The sequence below is a fragment of the Protobothrops mucrosquamatus genome, unplaced genomic scaffold (genome assembly GCF_001527695.2).
Source record: "Protobothrops mucrosquamatus isolate PMUCROS unplaced genomic scaffold, P.Mucros_1.0 scaffold3182, whole genome shotgun sequence".
In the NCBI taxonomy this organism is placed as follows: domain Eukaryota; kingdom Metazoa; phylum Chordata; class Lepidosauria; order Squamata; family Viperidae; genus Protobothrops; species Protobothrops mucrosquamatus.
In genome coordinates this window covers 119,398-125,576 of record NW_015389180.1, presented here as the reverse complement: position 1 = coordinate 125,576, position 6,179 = coordinate 119,398, and positions in this window count along the sequence as shown.

Here is a 6,179-nt window from a genome sequence, read left to right as displayed (position 1 = left end):
CACCCACCCTGGCCACACCCACCCGCCCCCCCCAAGGGCAACCGCAATGCTGATGCGGCCCTCAATGAAATTGAGTTTGACACCCCTGGCTTAGAGTATAAATTACAGGCAATTGCCTGCAGTTCTCCAGTTCTAGTTTGAGTCAATAAATAACTTTGTAACTATGCTGGTCTGCTCCTTGCCTATTGAAGCCCACTACACAATAACAACGGCACTAAAAAGAGTGACTTATGGCCATTTTTCACAGTTATGACCATTGCAGCATCCCCGTCGTCACATGATCAAAATTTGGAAGCTTGGCAGCTGGAATGTATTTATGATGGCTGCTTTTGGCGACTGCCATATGCAGCCAGAAAACACATGGCTATTTTGAAGAAATTGCCTATAGGTATTATATCTACATATTTAACAATATTCAGAGCACTACTGTGTAGCGCAATCCAAAGTACTGTGTAGCTCTACATATTAATTACTATAAAGGAACATTTCCTTATCTGGTTGCACAGTAGAATCTTTGGTGCGGGGTAGATGTTGCTATTTTATAGGCATGTAAGTCTTCCTCTCTGTATCTGAACATCCATATTCCTTCTGGTAGTGTGGACAATCTCTCTGATTTGATAAGTGTAGTTTATATACCACATTTATATATTGCCCAGTAGCTGAAGTGTGTGTGTGTGTGTGTGTGTGTGTGTGTGAATGCCTGGGCATAGTGAAAACCAAGAGAATGGAGCTGGACCCATTGCCCAGTTCTTCTTTAATATGCACACATTGTTCCTTTTGTATTTAGTATTTACAGCAGGTGGACATACAGCAGGGCAATGGCAGAAATGGAAGATGTTTGCCTTGATCCATTTGAGTACTGTATTCGAACTACTACAGTACTTTAAACATTGTCTCATCCTGGAACATCCTGTTTGCCAATTTGCTGAGCCAGTTTAGAAGTTGGATGTTTAGTCCTGTGTTTCTCAGCCTTGCCCCCTTTAAGATGTGTTGTTGACCACTCTCAGAATTCCCCAGCCAGAACTCTGGATGTTGAAGTCCACATGTCTTAAAATGGCCAAGGTTGCAAGACACTAGCTTTGCCTCTAGCCAGGGGTGAAACAAAAATGCATACAGGGCAAGTCTAACAACTGCAGCAAATTAGGCCTACATCCTTGTAAATCACACATCGCCAGGCACAGGTTTCTGTGAATTTCTCACTGACAACATATACGGTAATCCTCCACAAAATTCCCAGTAGTGAATTTTAAGAAACTTAAAAGATAATACCCCCCTCAAACATAATTAATTTGATATTTGACACTGGGATGCCAGGTCTGCTCCAATGGCCACACATAATAAGTAATATAGCTTATATACTGAAACTTTAAAAAAGGACAGCAAAAATGATCAAGAAGCTGAAGCAACTTGCCTAACTGAAAATGATGCAACCTTGGAGGCCTTCAGGTTAGAAAAATGGCAAACAATGAGAATATAAAAATGTATGGGATGTGGTGGAGACAGCAGATAGACACCTCTAATATTTCTGGAATTGGGTTCATATGATTAAAAAGAATTAAGGTAGATTATCTCCTCCCCCCCAAAAAAACATAACCAAGTACTTCTTCACACACTGTGCATAGTTAGACAATGAAATCTGCTAACATAAAATGTAGCCATAGCCATCAGTACATGTACCCACATGTAATGAATTATTCCATTTACAGTTGTTTGAAGACTTCAGAAACTCTTAATTCTGAGATTGTTATTCAGTGGACTTTCTCCACATTTTTGTCCGCATTTTTTAGCTAATGTTTCATTAGATATTAAAAGATTGCAGCATAATTTACTGCTTAGAAATAGAAAGAGCAAGTCCATGCCAAAAAGAAAAGTATATTTGCTACAGGTCATGGAAGCACTGATCTGCTTTATATATAAAATTGTCATAAATGTTACTGTCATTTCTGGCACTGATTTACTTGTGGGTAGTTCTTAAAGCAATCATCCATTTTATATAGGCCAACCTAAAAGCAAAGCATTTATTACAAAATCATTGGCTATTGTTTGGAACGTGGCTCAAGATCCCAAAACAAACAAACTCACTTGGAATTCCAGCAACAAAGTTTTATTCAAAACAAAGCATTTGCAAAGGCTTGGTGGACTGAAACACACACAGGAGTTCAGCCACACCTTAAAGAGCTGTTTGACACATTTTTATATCCTACCCCTGATGCAGATTCCGCCCTCCCCTATCGCACTCAACGCCCCTTCCCTAATCATCTGATAAACTCTATCCGGACCGCCTAAAACCACTGTCCTTCCCATGTTCCAGGAAGCCCCTTTGTCCATATCCTATCTTTCACCATCTAATTTTCTGTTAGCACAGTTCGTCTCCTATAGTTATTTCGATATTTCCTCTGCTTGCAATTTCAGTTAGCTAGTGACTTCTGCTTTTCACATTTGTACCTGTCAATACTTAGATAAGATATATATTATTATTTCTGATCTTCAGTTGGCTTCTGCTTCAACCTTTAGACTCATTAGAAATTTCTGAATACTTCTTCATTCCTTTCAATCCACCCTCTCTTTTCTTTATCCTTTTAGAAATTTATAGACAAACAAACAAACAAAAATACACTTTGCATATATGGGCTACAGTTTATACTTATATAAAGTATATAAATTTATAAAGTATATAAATTTAATAAATAATAATATGTTGGCAAGCAAGCTTAAGCTATAGTGATCCCAGTTATAAAGGGGTTCACATCCATTCTGATAGTTCTTGTTCTACCTCTCTGGGATGTTGTTCTTCCTCCTCGTTATCCCTCAAACACATCATTTCCTCATTTTTATATGGTGGGGGTTCTCCTAAAGGCATTCTTTTAGTAATGGCAGTTTCTATTAATCTCTGTACCAGTCCTCTTATACAGGGAATTATACAGCAGCCCAAGGCTACTAAAACTCCAAAAACTGCAATAAAAGAAGTGATAAGTGGCACCAGTATATTCTTCCATTTCCCAAACCATGATTCTAATATTCCTGTTATTGAAGTGTCCACTCCAGAGTTGGTAGCCAATACTTCTGATAAAGTAGTTAACCCTTGCAAAGCCCTAGTTATTGTTCCATCAGGAGCTGTGTTATTAGGAATGAAAGTACAGCATCCTTTTTCTCTTACCATTACACAAACACCTCCTTTCTCTGCTAACAACATGTCTAATGCTAATCGATTCTCTCAGGCCATTCAGCTTGTAGCATCCAATTGTTCAGCTATGCCTTTAACTGTATCTCTAGTATAATTTATGAATCTTTGTTGGTTATAATAAATGTAATTAATCCAATCCACATTCTTATTTATAGTTACCCACCAAAACAAAAATGACTCAAAACCAGCCATCACCTGATTCCTTGCTTTGTATTCATCTGGCACTCTTCTAGGAACTCCAATAGAATCTATGTATATTCTATCATCAAAGAAGGTTGCCAGTTCTCTTTTCACCCTTTTTGGGCTAGAGAGGTTTGTACTAGGAGATCGTAAAGAGGCAATTAAGACTGGGGTTCCCAACATCACTATTGTGCATGTTCCAGTCCATTGGGCTGGTAAAGTAGGATGTAAGACATCTGTTCCACAATATCACCAGATATCTGCTCTGGGAATACTTAGCCTTGTCAAGTTAGTACACAAACTATTAGTTTCATTACAGATGGTAATCTCTTTACATTGTTTCACTGTCCCAATATATTCGTTTCCAGGTTTGCTTAAACTGTGGGGAAAGGTGACATTCCCTGGCCCACTAAAGTAAGGAGCTTCCAGGAAGGTATGCCCTCTCTCCCAGGGAAACCGATGAACAGCTTCTTGGCATTCAGGTTGATCCCATTCAGTTCTATGCTGGAATAAAGCTAAAAAGCATTCCCAGTTTATTTGCTCAAGTGGGGGAGGTATTACATTCCCTATGGGTCTCCCTTGTGAACAAACATAACAGTCAGATTGATTTAAACTTCTGACTGTATATTTGACCCATTCTAACCAAGTATTTAGATATCTTTTTCTGAGTTTTGGGATAGCTGGTTTTGCCACTTTAGGAGTTACTGTATGTGGATTTGCAGGGGTCGGCTTAGGTACAGACTTTGGTACAGGTTTTGGCTGAGGTTTGGGTGGTGCCTGCCTCCTCCTTTCTCTTTGGATTTTCTGCAATAAGTCTAGATGGCTGGGAATTCCAATACTCAGCTGCATACAAACTTTCTCACCTGTCTTATGATTCCCATGATCTTCTTTTAGCATAACCTGATATTTTTTTTACCAATACAAGTTCCTTCTTCCATTCGTCCACCAAAACGTGAGAGTGGAAGTCCTACATAGATTCTGATTGGGGTAATTAGTGGAACTCTGGAATACCAAGGGTGCCTAGATATTGGCCTACAGCATTCCATGTCCCTACTCTGGGTTATCCGTGTTGTCATTATCAAGAGACATATCACTCCTGAGAGAATTGGCATTTTCGTCATCCCAATCCTCCTTCATTAGACAGTCCTAAGAGGTCTTCAATTATAACTATATCACACTATTCTACACAATTTCCATGAACTGGGGCACAATCACAGCAATGTGTACAGCAACAGCAATTACACCAGCACCTACAATCACAGAACCAACACATCAGGTAGTTGTTCAGCCTTCTGAATTGGTAGTTCAATTTCCTCTGGTTGTGGGGTATCAAATATCAGCATGGACATCCAATCTTCCCTGCAAAAGAAGAACATAACCAACAACCATACAACAACCAATCCTCCAGTGAGCATAAATCCTACTATTTCAATTGCAGTTAATGTCATTTAGAATACTGGCAAATTTTGAATTTCAGAGGGTTCTCACTGGGTTCAATAGTCCAAACTGGTTCAGTACTGGCTTTCACTCTGGTATGGTGAGTCCACCCCTTCTCTTTTGTGCGGACTGCAGTTTCTGTGATGAGAAGCACTTGCAATGGTCCTTCCCACTTGGGTTGGAGTTTTTCCTCTTTCCAGGATTTGATCAACACCCACTGTCCTGGTTGGAAAGGATGAACCACAAAGTCAAGTGGAGGGTGTTGTGCCAGCAGTCCTTTTGTCCTGAGAATAGATAAATATCTGGACAGATCACTGACATATTTTCTCACATTTCTGTCCCTTAATTCTATTCCTTCATCTCTTTCCGACTGCCCAGGTAGGGCAATCCAAACAACATCTCATAGGGAGATAAACCAATATCCTTCCTAGGTTTTGTTCTTAATCTAAGAAGTGCAAGTGGTAAACATTTAGTCCAAGGAAGTTTCAACTCCATCATTAACTTAGTTAACTGTTCTTTTAGTAACCCATTCCCGCGTTCTATGCAGCCTGATGACGTAGCTTTCCACGCCACATGTTCCCATTTTATTCCTAATGCTCCCATGACCCCTTGTAGTATTTTAGCTGTGAAATGTGTGCCTTGATCACTGTCAATCACATTTAATACCCCATATCTGGGTATAATATGTTCCAATAAGATCCTGATCACTGTGTTAGCTGTGGCTACTGAAGTTGGATACGCCTCTAGCCATCCGGTTAAGTGATCGACCATGACCAGTAAGTACCTCATTTGTCCACTAGGTGGCAGCTCAGTGTAACCTATTTGCATGTGTTGAAAAGGTCTCAATGCAGGAGGTCTCTCCCCCCCATTTCCGTTGCTCTTAGAGCTTGCCTATTAACTTTCTTGCAAATGAGACATCCCGCCGTTATTTGTTTTGCAACAGTGAAAACTCCCCTGCAGCCATACCTTTTCAGAAACACGTCTACTAAAGCCTGAGCTCCCCAATGCGATCCTTCATGGAGTGTTTGGATTACTTCACGTGTTATGGCTTTATTCAACACCTGCCTTCCATCAGGTAATATCCATTTTCCTTCTGTATTCTTTTCCGCCCCCATTTCTGGCAACACCTTTTCTTCATCTTCACTGAAAATTGGGACTAACTCTCCTTTTAAAATTGGAATTGTAACCATAATCTTTTCTGGTTCTTGGCTTCCTGCTGCCTTAGCCTCGTGGTCAGCTAAATTATTTCCTATAGCTTTGAAACTTGCTCCTGTTTGATGTCCAGCTACATGTACTACAGCAATGTGTTTGGGTAGTTTTAAAGCTTCCTGTCAAGGCTGCTAACATCGGATGTTCTTGCTTGACAATATATGAAAAA